The sequence below is a fragment of the Giraffa tippelskirchi genome, chromosome 12 (assembly GCF_054371585.1).
Source record: "Giraffa tippelskirchi isolate mGirTip1 chromosome 12, T2T-mGirTip1v1.2.pri, whole genome shotgun sequence".
NCBI lineage: Eukaryota > Metazoa > Chordata > Mammalia > Artiodactyla > Giraffidae > Giraffa > Giraffa tippelskirchi.
In genome coordinates this window covers 127,427,981-127,453,154 of record NC_137286.1, presented here as the reverse complement: position 1 = coordinate 127,453,154, position 25,174 = coordinate 127,427,981, and the positions used below count along the sequence as shown (strand labels likewise).

Below are 25,174 nucleotides of genomic sequence, written 5' to 3'. Positions count from 1 at the left end.
CTACTTAATAATATGTAGGGTATTTTAAATTTATAATGGATAAGATGGTTTCAAGCATTTAGAACACATTAAGGAAAAAATAAACTAAGTGAAAAGAGTCCACATATTCAGTTTACTTAGAATTAGACTTTTTTCCTAGAATCAAATCTAATATTATTAATCTTATCTGTATAAGTCAACCTAGAGAAAGTATATTTGTAACTTGGTTAAATAAGGAGAAACAATTCTGAAATATTATATCTAAATTTATGTTAAATTCTTTAAACTTAATTTTATCATACCTCATGTGTATGTGTGTGTCTGCATCTGTATTTCTGGCAAAGGTAAAACATGATAGCGTAAGGAATTTAGTAAACTTGGTCTTTATGATGATATTTAAGAACAGAAATTAAAAAAAATAAAACTGTATTCTGTGGCCAAACAAAATGTGAAGAAAAAGAATTTAGAAATGTAGTATAAAACATTACTTTCATTTAAATATATTATCATCAAGTAACTTAAGTCCCTTTCTCTATCTTTCTGTCTCTCACTCCTCTATTATATATACACCAGACACTACAATTGGAAAACTAAAACATCTCCATAAAAGTATAGCTTTATGATCATTTTATAAAAAACTGTAATTGAGAAAACAATGTTTAGTAATCTATTAGTCAAAAATCTTCTAATAGGTGGTTTGAAAATTACAGTGTATATATAATATATATATACATATCTGTGTGTATATATATATATTCTAATCTATTGAACAAATAACATATCAAGCATACATTATTCATTTTCCTAACAATATGTGAGCTAAATATTTTCAACTGTATTTGTTAAGTGCCAGAATTGATACATAAATCTCTAAGTGACTTATTCACATTTATTATCAGTAAACTGAAAGAACTCCATTTTAAAAAATCTACTTACTTTAAGTTCTCCCTGGATGAAGCAAGAACTGTTTCTTTCTTTTTTGTGTTAAAAATATTTTAAAATACATAGATTTTCATACATGTTATATAAAACCAGCCATTCAAAAATTAATTTGTGAATGAGATGGGTGCTCTAAGTATACTGCATGTGTGTCTGAATGAGATAGCCCAGCTCTTCTCCTACTTGAAATTCTTAGCCAAGAAATATTTTATTAGAAAAGTAAAGTATAAGGTTATTCTGCCCACTCTATGAAGAAGATTAAATGGCTACTGTATGAAAGCATTAGGGATGAGATTACTTTAGAATCCAGAAAAGAACTTCAGACAGCTTGTAATAGATTGGTTCTAAACCTAAGTAGGCAGGAAGCTAAAAACAAACTCAAGATTGATTTAGTTGTAGAACTAGCTGCAAGATAAGAACGAGAAAATAATACTAAATTTTCCAAAGCTTGGCAAAAGGTTATAGGTGTTTTGTACATTACTGAATACTAATCAATTTTACCTGTTTATGAAAAGAGTTTAAAAAACAAGATCATAATAAAATTATTTGGACAGCTGAAATCATTTTATATACACACAATATGTCCTTATGCATTGCCTCAAATTTTAAATTTCTATGAATGCACCATGCTTATTAACATAATTTGATAGTATATATGCTAGTTATAATGCACAATGGCTAGCCTTTCAGCAGGAACTAAATACAGCCCTGAAGTAGAAATCTGAGAGGAGCATTATTTTACAATACAAAAAAGGAATAATGCACTATTATTTTAAGGACATTTATTCTGCATGAATTTTGTGAACCATTTTCTTCAAATGACAAAAAATTATAATGAGAGTCTGCAATGTGTCAAGTAGAAAACAGTGACAAAAAGATGAAATATTTTCTTCAAAGAGTTTGTATTCTAATAAAGAGACAAAGACATCAAAATAAATATAAATACCTGTATTATGTTAGATGATGTTATGAAATATATACTTAAAAAATAACAAAGCAAATGTTGATAACCAGTTGTAGGCTGATTACAACTTTAAATACGATTATGGAATGCCTTACTGAGAAGATGAAATTTTAAAAAAATAGACTCTGATAAAATAATTGTAAACACATATCTGATAAATACTCTGACACAATAATAAGATAAACAACACCTAATGAGAAATAAAAAAAAAAAATGGGAAAAAGATATGATGAGACAATTCAATAATGAAAGTATAAAAACTTTTAAAGAGGACATGAAAAGATACTTAACATCTCGAATCAAAACTCAACGTTTCACTTATAAGAATGGCTATAATAAATAAAAGCAAGTGATAGTGAGGATATAAAGAAACAGGCATACAAATCTATTGCTAGTAGGAAAGCAAAATGGTTCAGTCACTTTGCAAAATGTTGTTTCTTGAAGAATCAAACCCTCTTACACTCTTGGTGGGAATGAAAACTAGTACAGCCGCTATGGAGAACAGTGTGGAGATTCCTTTAAAAACTGGAAATAGAAATGCCATACGACCCAGCAATCCCACTGCTGGGCATACACACCAAGGAAATCAGAATTGAAAGAGACACATGTACACCAATGTTCATCGCAGCACTGTTTACCATAGTCAGGACATGGAAGCAACTACATGTCCATCGGCAGACGAATGGATAAGAAAGCTGTGGTATATATACACAATGGAAGATTACTCAGCTATTAAAAAGAATGCATTTGAATCAGTTCCAATGAGGTGGATAAAACTGGAGTCTATTATACAGAGTGAAGTAAGTCAGAAAGAAAAACACCAATACAGTATATTAGCGCATATATATGGAATTTAGAAAGATGGTAACGATGACCCTATATGAGACAGCAAAAGACACACAGATGTGAGGAACAGACTTTTGGAGTCTGTGGGACAAGGCAAGGGTGGGATGATTTGAAAGAACAGAATTGAAATGTGTATATTATCATATGTGAAATAGATCGCTAGTCCAGGTTCGATGCATGATACAGGGTGCTCAGGGCTGGTGCAATGGGATGACCCTGAGGGATGGGATGGGGAGTGAGGTGGGAGGGGGGGTTCAGGATGGGGAACACATGTACACCCATGGCTGATTCATGTCAATGCATGGCAAAAACCACTACAATATTGTAATTAGCCTCTAATTAAAATAAATAAATTAACTATAAAAAAAAAACAACTACACCCGACAATGGAAAATATCACTCGTCCTCAGATGGACACTGCTGTAAGGACTCTGAGGCTTGAGACTAGCAAGAGGGGGAGGCCCAATGCCCCTCACCATTCCAGTTCAGCAGGAAGCAGACAGAGAGATCTTAACACCCTTATTCCCAAAGAAATAGGCCTCACATATCTTTACATTTCATGCAAAGATGGGCTCAATAAAGGAAAGAAATAGTATGGACCTGACAGAAGCAGAAGATATTAAGAAGAGGTGGCAAGAATACACAGAAGAACTGTACAAAAAAGATCTTCACGACCCAGATAATCACGATGGTGTGATCACTCACCTAGAGCCAGACATCCGGGAATGTGAAGTCAAGTGGGCCTTAGGAAGCATCACTACGAACAAAGCTAGTGGAGATGATGGAATTTCAGCTGAGCTATTTCAAATCCTAAAAGATGATGCTGTGAAAGTGCTGCACTCAATATGCCACCAAATTTGGAAAACTCAGCAGTGACCACAGGACTGGAAACGGTCAGTTTTCATTCCAATCCCAAAGAAAGGCAATGCCAAAGAATGCTCAAACCAGCGTACAATTGCCCTCATCTCAAAGGCTAGCAAAGTAATGCTCAAAATTCTCCAAGCCAGGCTTCAGCAATACATGAACCATGAATTCCCAGATGTTCAATCTGGTTTTAGAAAAGGCAGAAGAACCAGAGATTAAATTGTCAAAATCTGCTGAATCACTGAAAAAGCAAGAGTGTTCCAGAAAAACATCTATTTGCTTTATTGACTATGCCAAAGAATTTGACTGTGTGGATTACAAAAAACTGTGGAAAATTCTTAAAGGGATCGGAATGAATACCAGACCACCTGACCTGCCTCTTGAGAAACCTGTATGCAGGTCAGGAAGCAACAGTTAGAACTGGACATGGAACAACAGACTGGTTCCAAATAGGAAAAGGAGTACATCAAGGCTGTATATTGTCACCCTGCTTATTTAACTTATATGCAGAGTACATCATGAGAAATGCTGGGCTGGAAGAAACACAAGCTGGAATCAAGACTGCCGGGAGAAATATCAATAACCTCAGATATGCAGATGACATCACCCTTATGGCAGAAAGTGAAGAAGAACTAAAGAGCCTCTTGATGAAAGTGAAAGTGGAGAGTGAAAAAGTTGGCTTAAAGCTCAACATTCAGAAAACTAAGATCATGGCATCTGGTCCCATCACTTCATGGCAAATAGATGGGGAAACAGCGGAAACTGGCTGACTTTATTTTGTGAGGTGAGGCACCAAAATCACTGAAGATGGTGATTGCAGCCATGAAATTAAAGGACGCTTACTCCTTGGAAGGAAGGTTATGACCAACACAGACAGCATATTAAAAGGCAGAGACATTACTCTGCCAACAAAGGTTCGTCTAGTCAAATCTATGGTTTTTCCGGTAGTTACATACGGATGTGAGAGTTGGACTATAAAGAAAGCTGAGCGCTGAAGAATTGATGCTTTTGAACTGTGGTGTTGGAGAAGACTCTTGAGAGTCCCTTGGACTGCAAGGAGATCCAACCAGTCCATCCTAAAGGAGATCAGTCCTTGGTGTTCATTGGAAGGACTGATTTTGAAGCTGAAACTCCAATATTTGGTCACCTGACATGAAGAGCTGACTCACTTGAAAAGACCTGATGCTGGGAAAGATTGAGGGCAGGAGGAGAAGGGGACGACATAGGATCAGATGGTTGGATGGCATCACCAACTCAATGGACATGGATTTGGGTGAACTCTGAGAGTTGGTGATGGACAGGGAGGCCTCGTGTGCTGTGGTTAATGGGGTTGCAAAGAGTCGGACACTACAGAGTAACTGAACTGAACTGATATTTTGAGGGGGAAAGGTTAGGTACTTACTAAGGAAAAAGGAGTCCAAAATAGTGGCAGCTGAAGGACAAAGAAGGGAAAAGCCCACAAAAATGGAACAGAAAAAGAAAAAGAAGAAGAAGAAAAAAAAAATACCAAATATTCCAGAAATTACTATTATAAACTTAAGAGGAACTATAACACTAGTTCACTCAAAGTTCTGTGCTGCTGCTGGTAAGTCGCTTCAGTCATGTCCAACTCTGTGTGACCCCAGAGATGGCAGCCCACCAGGCTCTGCCGTCCCTGGGATTTACCAGGCAAGAGTACTGGAGTGGGGTACCATTGCCTTCTCCAAAGTTCTGTGCATGGATGTTCATAAAAGCATTGTTCATGGCAGTCAAAAAGTAAAAACCACCTAAATTTCCATTAAATTCAAAGGATAGTTAACTGTGACAAAGCTGAAGCTCCAGGATTTTGGTCATCTGATATGAACAGTGGACTCACTGGAAAAATCCCTGATGCTAGGGAAGATAGGAGGGCAGAAGGAGAAGTGGGCATCAGAGGATGAGATGGCTGGATGGCATCACAGATGCAATGGACATGAACTCCGGCATACTTCGGGGGATGGTGAGGGACAGGGTGGCCTGGCGTGCTGCAGTCCATGGGGTCGCAAAGAGCAGGACATGACTAGGTGATAACAACAACCGTGCTATTTCCACAAAATGGAGTATTACTTAGTAATAGAAGGAATGAGCTACTGGTATATGGTATATTTATTGAATATCCTAAAATAAATATCAACTAAGTCAATAGATATGTATCTGATATGTATGATATATATATATATATCATGCATATGTCAGGATTGATATATTGTTAGGATATTTGGCAGGATTGAGCCCAAAAGCATCCAGTATTAACTGGTCTGGGAAACTGGAAGTAACTAACAACGTAGCCTGACAGGGGAAGTTGATCAGAGAGCAAGAAAATTAGAAAGCATAAGGTTCTAGGGACCAATAAAGAAGAACGACTGAAATGTCTAAGAAGACACGTGTAAGAATGTCTCAGGCATGTCTAAGACATCTTCTAAGAATGTCTAAGAAGAATGACTGAAAGACTATGGGAAATGTTACTGACGTCAATTGAAGTAGAGGCTGAGAAATGAACTTCACATTTAGCAACACTGGTGGTATTGCAAGAGAGCTTTCTGAAAAGTGCTAGTAGCAAAAGCTACTGTTAACACATTAAGAGAGAATGGGGACAAACAAATTGGAGGCAGATGATACACAGTCCATCTAAGGAATTTTTTTTTTTTTTTTTTTTTTGGTTTTAGTTTGTTTGTTTGCTTTTAAAAGGAGGAAAAAAGAGAGTAACAGCTGGAGAAGGTAAGTACAGTTAAGAAAGTTGTAATTAAGATGGCAGAGAATAGCATATATATTGATGGGCATGATTAAGCAGTTGTAATTAAGATGGCAGAGAATAGCATATATATTGATGGGCATGATTAAGCAAAGAGGAAGACAAGACAAGTGCTGTTTTCATGCTCTGGAACAAGAGGGTAGGAATAGACATACTCCACGTGTGAAAGTGTTAGTTTTTTCATGAGTTTGAGTATCTCAAGTAGAATGACCAAACTGAGAGTATGATCAGTGCAGGCGTGTGGAAAAAGGTGCTGGTTTGCACTGAGGTTCTGGTGGGTGTTCACTTCTAATTATTACTCTTTTTGGATAATGTTAAAGTCAAAGGTGCTGGAGATTGGTTTTACAACAAAGTAAACATTATGTAACATTTCTGAACTTTATACAAATATTGGTAAGATAACAAATTTTATGATATTTTAACCCTAATTGAAGATTCAATATTATCACCCAACAGTGAGAATGCGAAAGTGAATCAGATTTCAATCACAGAACATGAAGAGACAAGTCTGAGGAGTAAACATTTATCCTATAAATGAATGCAAAGCTGCTGTAGTTGTGGAGTATAAGAAATTGATTATCTCAAGCACAGATTTTTTTTTTTTAATCCTCTCCCTGAGCAATTGGTTTTTAATAGATTTTAAATGACAAGTTTCTGAGGCTAACATTCCTTACAATCTATGTTCTCTACCCTTATATTGGTAAACAGAATATTTTAATTATTCTCACCCCAAAGCCTTTGTGCAAACTTTATCTGTAAACATTTTGGAAGCGATATTGCCTGTGTTCCTCTACTATTTCCTCCAAGAGGTTTATGTCTTGTATAAAGAGTAGCAGTTATATCAGTCTCATTATTCAAACAGAATGGTCATAGAATTTAATTAAAATTCTACCACTTACTTGGTGTAAAACTGTGGGCAACCCTAAAACTTTTGAGTTAAATGTTCTACAATGTAATTTAGTGATGAGAAAGATAATGCTGACTCTTATACTTCTTTTGTAATAACTATAATACAATAAAAAAGTCAAAAATCTTATTTATGTTGTGAGAAAAATATATAAAAAATGGAAAACAATTTCCCCTTATAACAATCTGCTTCACATTCAGTTATCTCAAAAGGACTCAAACTACAAAAATGAGGTTTATCATATAAGCTCTAGTGTTCTCTTGGGTAGGAGGCATACATACAATATATGTTAAAAATATATATGTATATATAAATATATATATGTACAAAATATACACATAGAATGAATAGATATATAATTTATATTTTATTTAAATCTCAGTTCAATGGGTTGGTAACAGATGTACTTTCAGTAATCTGACAAGTCTGCCAAGTGATCATTCTTAGGTGAACAGTTGATAGGATCAGAGACAAGTTAAAAACTGTTAAATTCGTGGAACATTTTGGAAAACTATTCTTAATGTTTGTTTAATTTGAAATTACCTTCTTAATGTGTAAATTCAAGATGAAAGACAGAAGATGGATTGTCTCCAATCTTCATGATCTTCGTGAGTTATTATAAAACTATGGAAAAATCAGGGGAAAGGTTAATTTTTTTTACATAGTACTTTAAAGAAGAATTTAACTCCCATTTCCAACTTTTTTGTCTAGACTATTTTCTAATAAATTTTCAACTGAAAAAATAGGTATTATTACTATTTGATGATACTAATTTACTTGACTGAAATAGTTCATACAAACTAACTCTACTGAAAAAACACATAACAAGGGAAAAAATCAGAATTTAAAACCAAAACACAAATTTTACACTATTTTATTCCTATTTTCACAGATCAGGAAGAATATTACTTCAAAAAAGAAAAAAACTAAAACAGTTCCTCTCATGTTGGAAATCACATATTTTGTCTATAAGCATAATTACTCTCTGGTTTGTAGTTTGTAAGAAAGATGAACTTTTAAACATTCCTAAAATGAAAGCTTGGCTATAAAATTATAAAGCATGTTTGAAGAGCCTTAATCAAGTAATTGTTCAAAGTTTCTAAGGTTATACAAGATTTCTGCTCTGTATAAAATCTGAAAAATGACAAATTAAAAGTGAAGCAAAAATTCTAAGGAATGTAACTGACATTTAACAGCCTTGGGTTTTCATTGTCTAGAAAAAAAATGATATTAAATTTAATATCAAATGGAATACATAGTACTTTATAATTAGATGACTTTAATTCAAATACCCAAATAGAACATTTTAAAGTAATAAAACTGTTCTACAAAAGTGCAAGATTTTTATTCATCTCAAATTTTCATCTCACAAAATAATGGGACTTCATTTTTTTAAAAAAGGGATATTCTGCATTTTCTACTATTTATAATGATACATGACTGAGGGACTAAAACTTCCTTTTAAATCAACTTTATTATTCAATTTAAAGCTTATTAATTGGATCTACAAAGATACTAGATTAGGCAACACTTTCTATTCTTTGTTCTTCTTCTGTGTTAGCTTCTAATAAGAGAAGTCTCTAACTTCAATTAGCGCCTTCTTGTTATCATGAGTAAGATTTGAACATGTGTAAAGGACAATGCCCTTGGTTATGTTGAAATAACAAAATGGAATATAAACCTGTGTCCTTGAATCACTTATCACCAACAAATCCAAAGGAGAGTAACTGTACTGCTTCCATCCTCCCTTAGGGATTCATCTTATTAGAGCATGTCCATTAGGAAATTCTGCTCTTTTTATTAACTAAAATCCAACTGAGTAGCTTTCTTAACTACGTCAGAAAAATCCCTTCACACTGTCATAGGGCATAACCTAACCATGAATGCCATATCCTATCATAAATTCAGGTCCTGCCCACACTCGGGGAGTTGATTATGTCAGGGCATAGGTATTTGAGGAGCAGGGTGTGGGAGACTGAAAACATTAATAAGCTTCAGTTTCTACAGATGCCATACAAAACAACATACACTGCAAGTTGCACTGTATATTCACTTTTTATCCTAATAAATTAACTTTAAAAATGATATAAATGCTTATCATATACCATGAATCATCTAACTTACCAGGATTTTAGTACCTAACAACATAGAAAAGGTACCTATCTGTTGAGGAGATACCATTTTCACACTATTAAGTAAACTAGATAAAATAAGTTTTGACACATTTCATGAAGACAGTGACTGTAGTTGGGGGTGTTACAGGAGGTCTCTAAAGAAATACATCTGAAACATTAAAACGGGAAGGAGAAGGACCTCCGTGGAAGTCCAGTGGTTAAGTCTCCGCCTTCCAATGCTGGCGGTACAGGTTTCATCCCTGGTTGGGGAATTAAGAATCCACGTGGCTCATGGCCAAAAAACCAAAACATAAAACAGAAGCAATGTTCCAACAAAGAAAAAAGACTTTTAAAAAATTTAAACAAAGAGAAAAAGGAATTTACTGTGTATATGATAAAAGAGATGAAGAAGGAAAGTAGTATAAGGCAGCAGAGAAATAGGCAAAAACTAGATGATCTTGTAGGCCATGAAAAAATATTTGCTTTTTACACCTACTGCAAAGGAAAACTATTGGGGGGATTTGTGCAAGGAAGGGTTATGATAATGAGAATATATATATATATATATATATATATATATATATATATATATACAGAGAGAGATAACTTTGGCTGCTGGAAAAATAGTATTTTAAGAACTTAGAAATGGAAACAGGAAGAACAAAGGGAAGCATCTAACAAAATTTAGGAGGTCTGAGTCATACTGGTAAATGCTAATATAAGATGGTAGATGGATTTTGAAAAAAACATTGGCTGTATAGCAAACTTTGAATTACACTGAACACAGGAAAGGTGAAGAGAAGAACAAATAAATGTATCTGTTGCTCACTTAAAGAACTAATTCTATTCAATGGTTGCCATTTCCTTCTCCAATTCTATTCAAAAGGCAGTTCATTTTGTCAAGCTCAGATTTATAATTTCAAGGGCATACTGCTAGAGAAAAGATAATTGATCAACAAGGGAAAATTGAATTTAAAAAATCCAGTGTAAAAGAGAAGCAGGAAAGATTGAGGAGAGGTGGAAAGAATACAGAGAACTATACAAAAATGGTATTAATGATCTGGATAACAATGATGGTGTGATCATTCACCTAGAGCAAGATATCCTGAAGTGAGAAGCAAAGTGGGCCTTAGAAAGCTTTACTATGAACAAGGCTAGTGAAGGTGATGGAATTCCAGCTGATCTATTTCAAATCCTAAAAGATGATGCTCTTAAACAGGTGCACTCAGTATGCCAGCAAATTTGGAAAGCTCAGCAGCAGTCACAGGACTGGAAAAGCTAAGTTTTCATTCCAATTCCAAAGAAAGGCAATGCCAAAGAATGTTCAAACTACCATACACTAGCACTCATTTCACATGCAGCAAGGTAATGCTCAAAATCCATCAGCCAGGCTTCAATAGTACGTGATCAGAGAACTTCCAAATGTATAAGTTGGATTCAAAAAAGGCAGAGGATTGGCTATCAAAAGCAGAAAAGGCTATCAAATTGCCAGCCTCCATTTGATCATAGAAAAAGAGAATTAAAAAAAAAAAAGTAAAGCTGCTTCATTGACTACACTAAAGCCTTTGATGGTGTGGATCCCAATGAACTGAAAATTCTTAAAAGGATGGGAATATCAGACAACCTTACCTGCCTCTTGAGAAATCTGTATGCAGGTCAAGAAGCAACAGTTAGAACCTTATATGGACAATGGACTGGTTCAAAACTGGGAAAGGAGTACATCAAGGCTGTACACTGTCACCCTGCTTATTTAACTTATATGCAAAGTACATCATGAGAAATGCCAGGCTAGAGAATCAGAAGCTGGAATCAAGATTGCCAGAAGAAATATCAATAACCTCAGATATGGAGATGATAACATTCTAATGCTAGAAAGTGAAGAGGAACTGAAGAGCCTTATTGATGAGGGTGAAAGAGGAGAGTGAAAATGCTAGCTTAAAATTCAACATCAAAAAATGAAGATCACAGCATCCCATCCCATTACTTTAGGACAAACAGATAGGGACAAAATGGAAAAAGTGACAGACTGTATTTTCTTGGGCTCCAAAATCATTATGGTCGGTGACTGCACCATGAAGTTAAAAGATGCTTGCTCCTTGGAAGAAACTCTATGACAAACCTAGATGGCGTATTACAAAGCAGAGGCATCACGTTATCAACAAACGTCCATTTAGTCAAAGTTATATATTTTTTCATTATTCACGTATGAATGTGAGAGTTGGACCAAAGAAGTCTGAGTGCTGAAGAAGTGATGTGTTGAATCGTGGTGTTGGAGGAGATTCTTGAGAGACCCTTGGACAGCAAGGAGATTAAACTAGTCAATTCAAAAGAAAATCAACCCTGAATATTCACTGGAAGGACTGAGCCTGAAACTCCAAAACTTTGGCCACCTGATGGGAAGAGCTGACTCATTGGAAAAGACCCTGATTCTGGGAAAGATTGAGGGCAGGAGAAGAAGGGGGCATCAGAGGATGAGATGGTTGGATGGCATCATTGATTCAATGGACATGAGTCTGAGCAAACTCCAGGAGACACTGAAGGACAGGGAAGCGTGGCATATTGCATCCATGGGGGTCACAAAGATTCAGATGCTATTTACCAACTGAACAACAACAACTGAAAATTTACTTTTCAAATGTTTAGTAATAAAAATATATAACATTGTCAGAGATTAAATATAAAACTAAGGAAACATGATGACATTTTCTTCCTAAAAATTTAATATGAAATTGTAAAGTAATTAGCCCCCAACTAAAATAAATAAATTTATTTAAAAAAATGGTCACAATTATCTCAAGAACCATTATAAAGAAATGCTACATAGTACAACTAATGCTCTTGCACCATACTTGAATAGCTGTTTGGATGTTCCAGTCTGTGTCTTTAAGAGATTTACATGACAGGGTCTGAGGCTGAGACCTGACTCCTGAAAATTCACCAGAGAGTACCTGCTGCCCTTCAGAGAGGGAAGAGAATTAACATGTTTCTAAAATAACCAGGTGAACTTCTCAACAGGATCAGGCAACTTCTGATAAAACTTAAATTGATAAAATATTTAAAAAGTTAAACTGATAAATTATTTAATTTCTTTAGAAAAATTATCTGCACCTCTTGTTATTTTCATTTAGTAATTTTGCAGGTAAATATCAGGTATTAATCTCTGCCAAATCTTTACAGATTAGAAAGCATAAATTGTCAATTAATTAGAACACTTGTATATTAGAAACCACTATTCCCATCTTCTCCTCTATAGTATGTTTCTAAAGGCTTAGAACAAATCATATTCATCTGTACTTCTCAGGTGCTAGAACAGTGCAGTTATGGTGAAGAAGTTCAGTAATGTCTGATAACAAATGGAAGTGAAGAACAGAAGAAAGAGATGGTGGGAAGAAAAAGGGAGCAAATAATTAATTCATATCTCTTCTACTAGAGTTGTCCCTTTCCACACATTATGAGTGTATCATGCATAGGTGATGGGTACAAGTCACTTAGTACCATCATCAATGTGGGAGACTGAATATACTCTGCGCAGAGACAGAGGGCACAGCAAAGTAGTAGAAAGAACAGTCCAATAATCCTACAAGATACCACAGGGACTACTAGTGCTACTACATACACATAGAAATGATTTATTTTAGAATCAATGCCTCTAAACATCTACCACAAAACACACAGGCACACATATTTAAACAAACACACTACACACATACACACATACTATTTAGAACAAATTCTTTTAGAATTTAGTAGGGACATTTCACTATTTGGAGAAAAAAAGGAATTTATGGTCAGGTCTTCCTTCATCACGTAGTATAAAGAACATACGCCTCAAGTCTAATGGTTATCATTTTCTTATGTCATGAATAAGTCATGTAACCATTATGAGTTCCAACTTCCTCATGTATACTAAGTGAACACCATATATGTGAACTTGTGTAGTTTAAATCCTTCTCCTTTTCTCATCTCCTGCTATTCTCATCTTGAACCAATCTGTCTGAATATGCTGTCTCCAGATGCTGATAGTCTTTGCTAGCCTGGTGCTTTGGGAATACTGAAGTGGAGAAATCTAAGCTTTTATTTGTAGGGATGTACTTAAATACATAAAAGTTGATTGAGGAATCATTTAGGCTAACATCTACGGCAACTGTTTTGTGGGTAAATCAAAGAAAATAAGATTATGCATTTCTCTAATACTACCCTCTTAAATGCTATTATTAAATTAACTTAGCTTCCAAACAAGGTATGTATGTAAAGTGTACTCAAGCATTGAAGCAAATTTTCATAATTTCTGAAAATGCAATCAGATCTACTCTTAAGGGAGGTTCAATGTTTTAAGCCATATTCTTGTGTTATTAAATTATTTAGAGAAGGACGGGTCATTTAAGTTATTTCAAATTTTAGTTTTTACATATTAGAAGAAATTATATTTGCTATATTACCAATTTACTGAATGATAACTAACTTAGCAAATTTAAAAGTTGATTCATCGTGAAGGACTTAGTTTATGATTTTCTTACATTTTATTTTCAAAACCGGAATAAGAGAACTGCAAATTCTAAATGTGTGCCTTACATTTTCATCCTTTAGTTTGGATGAGACTTTAAAGTTTTTTGTAAAACAGAAATAATATGACCAAGCTGTTATCAATATTAACAATTATTCTGTCTATTCTGTGCCAGGTTGTGATTTAAGCAACAAGGATACAATAGTAAACACACACACACACACACACACACACACCTCTTGCCTCCAATTCCAGCTTGCAGAGAGACCTTGCAGCACAGATATGCATACCAATGGCCATGGGCACGCTCAGTTGCTTGTGGCACCCCATCCTACCTCCCTGTCTCCTTTCCAGGCCTCCACCACCTGCAGCAAGCCCCTCCAGCTGCATATGCTCACCCCTGGTCTGATTCCCAGCACCAGCCTCCACTGTGCTGGGCATATGAAGAGACCCATAAGCCACTGAAGTACATACCTACATCAGGGTCCCCACAAGCACCAGTGAGCCTGCAGCTGGCCTCAGCCCTTGCCCCTAGCTGGCAGCCTAGCTGCAGTTGAATCCAATGGTGCAAACCCAGGGGTTAGAGAGAGGGCTGAATGTGGGCCCCCAAGCAGTTGCGGAGGCTGTCAATGTGCACTCAAACAACTATAGGATCTCTGTGATCACACATGTGGAGGAGAGGCCAGTGAGGTCAGGGCAGCAGGGAGCAAGTGCACAACTGGAAGGCTGATGTCAAGGGTGTGCCAGGCAGGGAGCGTTGGCTGCAGGCTAGCATCCTGCACTCATCCAGCCACTGAGGCCTGGGCTGCTGCCATGTGGATCCTAGGTCTACCGAGGGCAGAGAGAGCAAAGGAGGACTGGGGACCCAGGTGGCGGGCATCTGCCAACACAAATACCAGTGGGGTGAAAACTGACGGCATCTGCAAGGAGTGGGAGGCAGCTGTGCTGGACCCGGTTTCTCAATGGCAGTAGCTGTGGGGGTCCCCTGCAGAGCAGGACACTGGAAACCCCAGTTCTTCCTGTGTGGCTTGTTCCTAGCTTCCTCAGCTTGTCTCAGCTTTGCTAGTGGCTGGGTGGGGTTAGACCAAAGCAGGTCCTCTGAGTGGTGCCCTGAAGGCCTGGAGAAGCTGGTCTCTCATCTCACCCTCACTTTCTCAGCAAGGGAATCTCTTGTAGCTGGTGAGCTTCCCTTCCGCACTGAGCTGCACCAGCCTTGGCACAGGAGAATGCAGAAACATGAGGTTGCTCTTCCTTCCTTATTTCTGTGATTTTTCTTGGTGTTTTCTCGTTCCACTGGCTTGCTGAAGTCAATTATGTGGGCTCTCCCAGAGCATTTTTTGTTCATGAATAGTTGCCGAGTGATTGGTATCCATGAAGGGCTGAGGCTGGGGGTTTCTTTCTTTACTATCTTGGTGACATCACTCCCTAACTTGACCTTGGTTTCTTAATCTCTTTGACATAAATATCTTTAATAAACACAGACCTAATAACTTTGCTGCCATGGATAATAATTAAAAGGAGATAATAAAACCCAAATGTCTTAATTTCCATGTTTTTGTTGTATTATAGATATGGCCCTTGAATATGTACATTCATGTTTCTCTAATTTTACAAGTAGAAATAATATTCTCAAGCATTGTAGCTCAATATTTATCTGAGTTACCTAGGTTTAACTATTACAATAATAGCCTGCTCTTCGTCTACGTGTTTTACCAAAGTCTAAGAAATTACCAAATTTGCTTAGTTTTGGTAGTTTATCTTTTACAAACACAAACTGTTCCCAAATATTTATAAAGTTTATTTTGAAAAGCCTCAATACTGCTGATACTTACACAACTCCTCTTTGTTTCATTCTTGCAAAACCCAGAAGGCAGTAGGGAATGACTGTAATGGCTCACAGACATGAATATTTCAGTACTTTAAGGACTCTCTCTCAGCATGCTGCAGAGTGTAAAACAAAGTGCTGTTTATACCATGTCAAGGAAAAAAATAATAATAAGTATAGGATTTTTCAAACTAAAGCCAGCCAATTCCAGCTCTTTTCTTAATGAAGAGTTACTATGAGAATATAATCGGGTGAAGGAAGATGACTAAAATGGATCTAACATTTTTTTATAAACAAAAGAAAATTTGGGGGTCATTTGGCAGCTTTAGGAAGGGGAATATCATGACCCCAACTGAAGTGTTGGGGGAAAACTGGGCCATACTTTTTTCAATGAGTCTCGCACATGTACATGTTCATACCTATTATGTTTGTTAATAGATTCTATTAACAGACTTGACACTTAATGGGTATTTAAATACCTGTCTAATATAAATACCCACCTAATATAAATACCCACTAACATCCATTTCCTTAAAGATTAAAATGATAAAAAATAAATGATAGGCTTTAAGAATGATTTCTGAGAACCATGAGAGCTCACTTGTTCTTTTCGTGTTTTCTTTTTTGTTTTTTTCTGATTGGAAACCAAGCAAGAAATAGACTGCATTAAAATCATGGCAAACATTATTACAGTTTAAAATGAGATAGATAAAAAATTAGTAATTCCTTACCAAGAACACCTAAAGATAATAGAATATCACTTGAGAAAGATATTCTACATAGTATAGTCTCAAGATAAATCTAATAATTACACGTAAGAGCAAGAAAAATTTTAAATATGTTAAATACCAAAAATAACAGAATAAAGATCACAAAAGGAAATGCCTAGATTACAGTAATGATTCAACGTGGAATCACTTTATCTAAAATAACATGGAATTACCTTTTCTGAAGATATTCAGACTAGGTTATGTACCAGTCCTAAAATGATGGAATAAGTGGCTATACATAAAGATTGTCTCTTAGCCATAGTGCTGTAAATCATCTTGCTACTAAATAAATGGACAGTCTTGCTAATAAATTATTTAAGTTATCAACAACAATAAAAGTGTATATGTGTGTGGGAAAAAGACCTGTTTCTACTGTGTTCTCGACAGTTGCAACACACTACAGCTTTCACAATGAAGCCATACCCGCATAAATATCCTGCTGCTGCTGCTAAGTCACTACAGTCGTGTCCGACGCTGCAACCCCATAGATGGCAGCTCAACAGGCTCTCCCGTCCCTGGGATTCTCCAGGCAAGAACACTGGAGTGGGTTGCCATTGCCTTCTCCAATGCATGAAAGTGAAAAGTGAAAGTGAAGTCACTCAGTCGTGTCTGACTCTTAGCGACCCCATGGACTGTAGCCTACCAGGCTCCTCTGTCCATGGGATTTTACAGGCAAGAGTACTGGATTGGGTTGCCATTGCCTTCTCCAGCATAAATATCCTAGCTTCACTGAAATCATCAGATAACAAATATGCAAAAAATAATAATAATAATAATAAGAGAAATACTTATAGAAAGTGATCCACATTCAATAAGAGATTAGAGACCTATGGCTCTTCTCATCACTGGAAGAACACTGAGAAGAGGAAAATCTACCAAACAGGGAAATGGTAAAAATGCTGAGAGAAACCCCTCTTCTACAAATCCTTCAGAAACATGTTTCTGGGCACAGAAAGCATAGTCAAGACTGAACAGAAAGAAGAACTGCACCTTAAACAGAAAGCTGACAGTAGGGTATAGACCACAAAGAGATTTATAGTGCACAAAATGGAGACTCAGCAATAAAGCACAGAAAGATCTACTGAATCTCATCTTACTTCGTATTTCCCAAAGAAGGAAATATTCTGATATCACTGTTAAAAGTATTTGAACCTATTAGTAAACCAAATCAAATTAAACATTCAAGAACATCCCAATCCTGCCCAACTAATGATCAGATTGATTCAGTTCCCTGCTCAAGTAATCTGGCTCAAGAAAGGGCATGTCATTTTAAAAGGTTGACAGTATTACCCTAGTACCACAATACACAGGAATAAGTAAGAACATATAACACATGGTCATAAGAAAAGCTGTCAGTAGAAGCAGAAACAGAGATTTCCTGATACTCATGTTCTCAGAAGGTGACTTTAAAGTAATTATAAATAAAAATATCAAAGTACATACTGAAAATTGTGAAAAATGTGTATTATGATACAGGGAAGTTATCAGAGACAAAGAAACTAATACAAAGAATAAAATGGAAAAAATGTTTAAAAATATCATGAATAAAGAATTCACTGTTGAATTTTTTTAAATGTACTGAAAAGTGGAAAATTGAAATTGAATTAATAATTTTAAAAAATATGTACCAATAAAGTTTTTTTTTAAAAAAAAGGCTAAAAAAGAAAATCAGACATCTGTGATAGAATGTAATACGGCTTAATATAAAACTGGGTTGCTAAACAGGAAGACAAAAAATGGGGCAGAAGAAATAAAGACATAACAATTGAGAGCCTTCAAAAACTGACAAAAGACATCTACAAATTTGTTGAAGCTGAGGAAGCTCAAATAGGATAAATACAAACACTGCCCCTGTGATGGTTCATTTTATGTGTCAACTTGACTAGGTTAAGGGATAACCAGACAGATAGTAAAATAGTATTTCTGAGTGTGTCTTTGAGAGTGTTTCCAAAAGAGATTAGCATTTGAACCAATAGACTGATTAAAGGAAACTATTTGCCAAAGCAGGTGAGCTTCATCCAATACATTGAGAATCAGAGAACAAAAAGACAGAGGAAGGGTGAATTTGCTCTCTGCTTGAACTGTGACACCCACCTTTTCCTGCCCATGGACATCAAGATTCTGGTGCCCTGGTTCTGGTGCCTTAGGATTCAGAAAGGTACTGAAACCATTGGCTCTTCTGGGTCTCAGTGGTTTAGATTTGGACAAGAAATACACTGTTGACTGCTGGGGGTTTCCAGCTTGCAGTCAACAAGTCATAATACTTCCCAGTTGCTATAATCTTAAATGCAAATCACTCATAATAAATCTCTTTCTATATATGTATCTTTATATCTCTATCTCTGTCTATACATATATCTATTACCTATCTGTCTTTATCTATCTTCTATCTCCAATCGTTTCTCTTCAACTGGAAATTCTGACTAATATACCCAGTAATAGGGGTACCTGCAGATGTATACTGTTGCCCAAAATCATTGAACTGATCATTCAGATCTTTGAACTTTATTTCATGCAAATGATACATCTTATTAAGCAGATGATAAACATGAAGGGTAAATAACATATAAACTCATTAACATTATATACTCCCATTTGTTGTCTTGTTTAGTTGCTCAGTCATGCCCGAATCTTTATGACCCTATGGACTGCAGCATACCAGGCTTCCCTGTCCTTCACCACCTCCCTTGCTCAAACTCATGTCCATTGAGTCAGCAATGCCATCAAACCATCTCGTCCTCTGTTGTCCCTTCCTCCTCCTCCTTTCAATCTTTCTAGCATCAGGATATTTTCTCATGAGTTGGATCTTTGCACCAGGTGGCCAAAGTATTGGAGCTTCAGCTTCAGCATCAGTCCTTCCAATGAATATTAAGGATTAATTTCCTTTAGGATGGAATGGTTTGATCTCTTCACAGGCCAAGGGACTCTCAAGAGTCTTCTCCAACACCACAGTTCAAAAGCATCAATTCTTTAACACCCAGCCTTCTTTACAGTCCAACTCTCACATCCATACATGACCACTGCAAAAACCAAAGGTTTGACTATATGGGTTTTTGTCGGCAAAGTGATTCTGTGCTTTTTAATACGCCATCTTGGGTTGTCATAGCTTTTCTTCCCAGGAGCAAGCATCTTTTAATTTCGTGGCTGCAGTCACCATCTGCAGTGATTTTGGAGTCCAAGAAAATAAAGTCTCTCACTGTTTTTATTGTTTCCCCATCTATTTGCCATGAAGTGATGGGACTGGATGTCATGATCTTCATTTTTTGAATGCTGAGTTTTAAGCCAGCTTTTTCGATCTCTTCTTTCACTTTCATCAAAAGGTTCTTTAGTTCCTATTTCTTTCTGCCATAAGAGTGGTATCATCTGCATATCTGAGGTTATTGATATCTCTCCCACTATCCTGATTCCAGCTTGTGCTTCATCCAGCCCAGCATTTTGCATGGTGTACTCTGCATATTAGCTAAATAAGCAGCGTGACAATATATAGCCTTGACGTACTCCCTTCTCAATTTGGAACCAGTCCATTGTTCCATGTCCGGTTCTAACTATTGTTCCTTTACCTGCACACAGATCTCTCAGGAGGCAGGTAATGTGGTCTGGTATTCCCATCTCTTGAAGAATTTTCCACAGTTTGTTGTGATCCACACAGTCAAAGGCTTTAGCCAATGAAGCAGAAGATGCTTTTCTGGAATTCTCTTGCTTTTTCTATGATCCAATGGATGTTGGCAATTTGATCTCTGCTTCCTCTGCCTTTTCAGCTTCAACATCTGGAATTTATCAGTTCACTTACTGTTGAATCCTAGCTTGGAAAATTTTTGAGCATTCCTTTGCTAGCATGTGAAATGAGTGCAATTGTGTGTTAGTTTGAACATTCTTTGGCATTGCCTTTCTTTGGGATTGGAATGAATACTGACCATATTCCCCTTACAATTATGTAATTTCTTAATTCTTAGAAGATAGTCAAGTTCTACAGAAAAATGACCCAGAAAATTTAAATGACACTGAAGGAAAGCAGAGACATTACTTTGCCAACAAAGGTCCACCTAGTCAAAGCTATATTTTCCAGTAGTCATGTATAGATGTGAGAGCTGGACTATAAAGAAAGCTGAGCACCAAAAAATTGATACTTTTGAACTGTGGTGTTGGAGAAGACTCTTGAGAGTCACTTGGACTACAAGGAGATCCAACCAGTCCATCCTAAAGGAGATCAGTCCTAGGTGTTCATTGGAAGGACTGATGCTGAAGGTGAAACTCCAATACTGTGGCCACCTGATGTGAAGAACTGACTCATGTGACAAGACTCTGATTCTGTGAAAGTTTGAAGGCAGGAAGAGAAGGGGATGACAGAGGATGAGATGGTTGGATGGCATCACTGACTCAATGGACATGAGTGTGGGTAAACTCTGGGAGTTGGTGATGGACAGGGAGGTCTGGTGTGCTGCGGTCCATGGAGTCACAGAGAGTTGGACACAACTGAGTGACTGAACTGAAGGAAAGGAAATTTAGAAGAAAATGTATAACGACAATAGTCAGTGAGAGGTGGAACATTTTGTGGGAGTAACTGGCAGTCTGGAGTCAATGACAGGCAATACAGTGTTTATAAATAAATCCTCTCAGGTGAAGCAGATGGAAATGTGAATGAGAGAGACACAGCAAATCTATAAATATTTTTATTCTTTCACAGACATGCTCTGCTAATATACTGAGATATCTGCCCAGCTGAGACTTTGATGAATTAACACAAAGATTTGTTTGTTTAGTTGGTTGCTTTTTCCTGAATCCTAGTATATGTCTATCATCAGAATAAGCAAACATGCAACAGTTTGGTGCATCTGGTTTTCCAGTATGTTTAGATTTGAAGGGCCTGTATCTAAAGTGGTTGTATTATATAAACTTGATCTTATTTTCCAAACAACACTGTTGAATAAGGTATTTATGAATAGCATAATTTATGTTCTTTCAAAATAAGAAAAACTCAGAAAGGTGTTATTGGAATGCACCATGTACTGTACACTTCCAAGTACACAGGTTTATTCTCTTTTTGCTAATATACAAAGTGGATATTTTCTTGTACTTTAATGGAGGCTCAAAAAATCTACAAAGTAGATATTTTTCTTGTATTTTCATGAAAGCTATTAACATATCTTCATTGCACTATGAAATCAGATTAAAACAAGAACTTCATTTGATGATTATTTTATCCTAGCCTAATCACAAGTGACAAATAGAAGCCAAATAACAGAAGGAACGACTTGAGCAAAAACTATTGAGATATATCTCTTTACACTGTCCTCCATCATAGCAAGTTTTAGATTATTTTGATTTTGAACAAACGTAACCTAACTGGTAATTTTTAATAAATGTAACTTACTTGAAAGGCATGGGAGCCTTTCCTATACCTTTCAAACCAGATTATAATATACGAGTTTTAAGACCACTTTAGATAGCCACAGCCTGAACTGGAAAATACATGTCATGTCAGATCTGTGTATTGAAAAATACAATTTCATGTTGTATTTTTTCCTTTTTGAAAAATCTTTCTATGAGAAAATATCAGGATATTATAAAATTACTAGAGGTTAGATGTGACTATTATAATTATTTATATTTTTTATAAAACTACTGGAGGTAAGATGTGACTAATTTATGATAATTATTTTAAATACACATATATATATTGTTTTACATAATACGTGGTTGTATATTATCAATTTACTATAGATTTCTCCATACTTAGTATAAAAGAAATTTCAAATGTTTTTTCTAGCAAATATCTAAAATAAAACAAAAGCTTTCAACAAGTTCTGTTACTTTCAGCATCTCAGATCCTGAAAATACTACTATTATTCCAATGAATATTTCAGTGGAAATGAATTGCTAACCTCTAGAGTGAAGAGAGTCTGTAAAGGATATAAAATGAAAAAAGGAAATTACCAGCTTAGAAGAGAGCAGTTTCAGACAGCCTTATACTGGTATTAATAATCCTAGTGTCATTGTACAAGAAAATGCTAGCACAGTGATAATACTATTTTTTTAAAAGACAGTGAGAACTGCAGTATTTCATCTGAAGCATGTCTCTCTGAAACTTAAGTTTAAAATGGAAGGTCATAGATACTATTAGGTACTTATTGGGTTAAAGACATTTTTGTTCTATATTTGCTTTTAGTTCTAGATTTATAGAGAAGGAATAATCCACTTACTATTTTGCAAATAAATAGCCAGTAAAAGAGAGCAACTATTTTGTTGCTTAGCCAATACATATAATTTTCATTGTCTATTATGCTACTTCTCATAGCCTTCTGGTTGCTTTTACTGAAAGTTCAAAAATCAAAGGAAAAATAAACTGGAAAAATAAAAAAGGGCTATGAAACTTGATCTAATACTTTTTTATTATTCTGCCAAAAACTAAAAAGTTTTAGCAGTCCTTTGAGGTAACAATCTTAATGGGGAATATATCCATCACTTTTATCTGTGCAAATACACTATGCATTATGGCTATTCTAAGTTGCTGGAGGTTATAAAAAGCAATATGCAGGATAAAGTAAAACTGAGTTTTAGTCACATTACAATTTTGCTTTCTACCTTTTTAATGGTATGAATAACTTCCCCTTTTTTTCAAGGTCTTTTTTTTTTCTATCTAAGAGGATAAACAGCCTAGTAAGAATGCCTCAAAGGCTTTTTGTTTTAAAGCTCATAAAGCTAAACATGAAGAAAAGATGTGAAGTAAAGATTAAGAACTTGTTTTACAATGTTTAACATGATGTTGGTTAAGGAATCTTGAAGATAACACTCTAATTCATCTAGAAATAAAAGCAATGAGAAAATGGTTGTACATTTTTGTGATCTAGATGCAGTTAAACACATGATGGTTTATTACATACTTGAGGAGTGAGGTTTATAGAACTTGCTAGTGAGGAATTAATTTAAGAAGCATTGTAGAATAATAAAGTGACTTCTGGCTTTTTACAACTAGTACAAGGAGAAAAACAAAGCAAAGCTTACAGCATTATAACTAAATTTTCTTTCAAAAATATAAAATCAAATTAATTGTATGTTAATGAGTAGTTCATCTCCATTTTATCTATATTAATTAAGCACTCACATAAATGTATTTCAGAAAAAGATAGTTTCTCTGGCTTTTAGGAAAACAAAAACAACATAAGACTCTCATTTAAAATTTTTCAAAATATTCTGCAGGAAGTTTTCAAGCTATTCTTATGTTACTACTTAAATTTAAGTCTTTTAAATAAACTGCTTCTATTGATCCTAGTTTTATTTTTCCTGGATTCAGGATAGTATTTTTTTGCATAATGGTAACATAAGATAAATTAAAGTAAGTCAATCTATATCCTAGAGTTTGAAAAGTGTGTGTGTGAGAAGTGTGTGTGTGCCTGCTTGTATAATGTTTTGATAATTTCATTTGCTTTTTGAATGAGATAATCTCCCATATATTTTCTAATCAATTATTACATGTATGAGCTTACATAAGCATACACACACATCACTGTATACTTCTATATGTAGTTATACAGTGAATGCGTCTGTCTGTGTGTAGATGCATAAAGTAGCAAGAATTGTAGGACAGTAAGGTCCACAAAGATTCTGTGGAATCTTCTTAGAATGGATTAAGGATTTAGATAAACTTTAAAGGCAAGTCCTTAATCTTCAGAGTATTCTAATGAAATCTAATCAGTGCTTTATATGATTCCCCTTACTCAGGTCTACTCTGAGAGTCTTCATACCCAGTATTATGCCAACAGATGATACCAACTCAAATTCCAATTTTCCCTATAGAAGTTTACATTTTAACTGCTATCAAAGCTATTTCCTAAATGGATGCCATTGCATATAAGTTCTGTGTATGTGTGCATGACTGGTGGTGGTGGTGGGGGTGTCACATGGCCTCCCTTATCCATAGAAAGAAAATTAACTTTTCCTTCTCTCATTTTTCCTAGTCATAATTGGATATACAGAATACTCTTCTGACAGATTTCACTTGATTAGTTGAGATACCACCTGTTGTACCTTGTACAGACAAAATGTAATGTCTGAACCTGTGACCAAATAATATCTAAAACTTATTACTGATCCCCAGTATTACGTGCAGAGAGTCTTAAAAACAGTTTAAACACTGCTGACATTCTTTTAGGATAAGGCATGAATAAGAGAAGATTACTTAGGAGGAAAAAGATGATAAATCTTCCCTTGAGAACATATGCTTAAGTCATATAACAACTATCCTATTTTATTCATCTACTGCATTCATTCAATCTTACTTTTGTTCAACAAATGAGTATTAAGTACTGTATGCCAGGAATCTAAGTTACTGAGGCTCTTACATGGTATGTCTTGCTTAGAAAGGTCCTTTTCTAAGATTCAAAGATTATAAAATTATTAAATTTATCTTTTTAACCCATCTAAATGTTATCAAGGACATGATATGAGGCAGAAATACAACATCTTTTATTTTTTAGAGTTTTTTGTCTATTTGATTTTTATTTTGGTAAAATAGGAGTGTTATTCCTAACCATTGTTAAGTATCCTGTCCTTTCTCCATGTAGTAAGAAATACAATATTCATTAAACACTAAAGATAATACAGTGTTATGGTAATGAGCTCAATTTCCAAAGCCAGATATTATAGGTTCAAATTTTGATAATATTTATAAGCTACTTTGTTCAAGTTATTTAAT

At 35.4% G+C, this 25,174-nt stretch overlaps 1 long non-coding RNA gene across 2 annotated transcripts in view; it reads right to left on the bottom strand.

Annotated features, from left to right (window-relative positions):
* The window catches only part of LOC145529435 (uncharacterized), a 286,481-nt gene that overhangs the window by 190,444 nt on the left and 70,863 nt on the right, over nucleotides 1-25,174 (bottom strand). Inside the window, exon 3 of one of the 2 annotated variants that reach the window (XR_014071224.1) lies at nucleotides 7,813-7,893. The exons of the other annotated variant lie outside the window; for it this stretch is intronic. This is a non-coding gene — a long non-coding RNA (uncharacterized LOC145529435). The remainder of the gene's footprint in view (nucleotides 1-7,812; nucleotides 7,894-25,174) is intronic. 2 annotated transcript variants of the gene reach the window in all.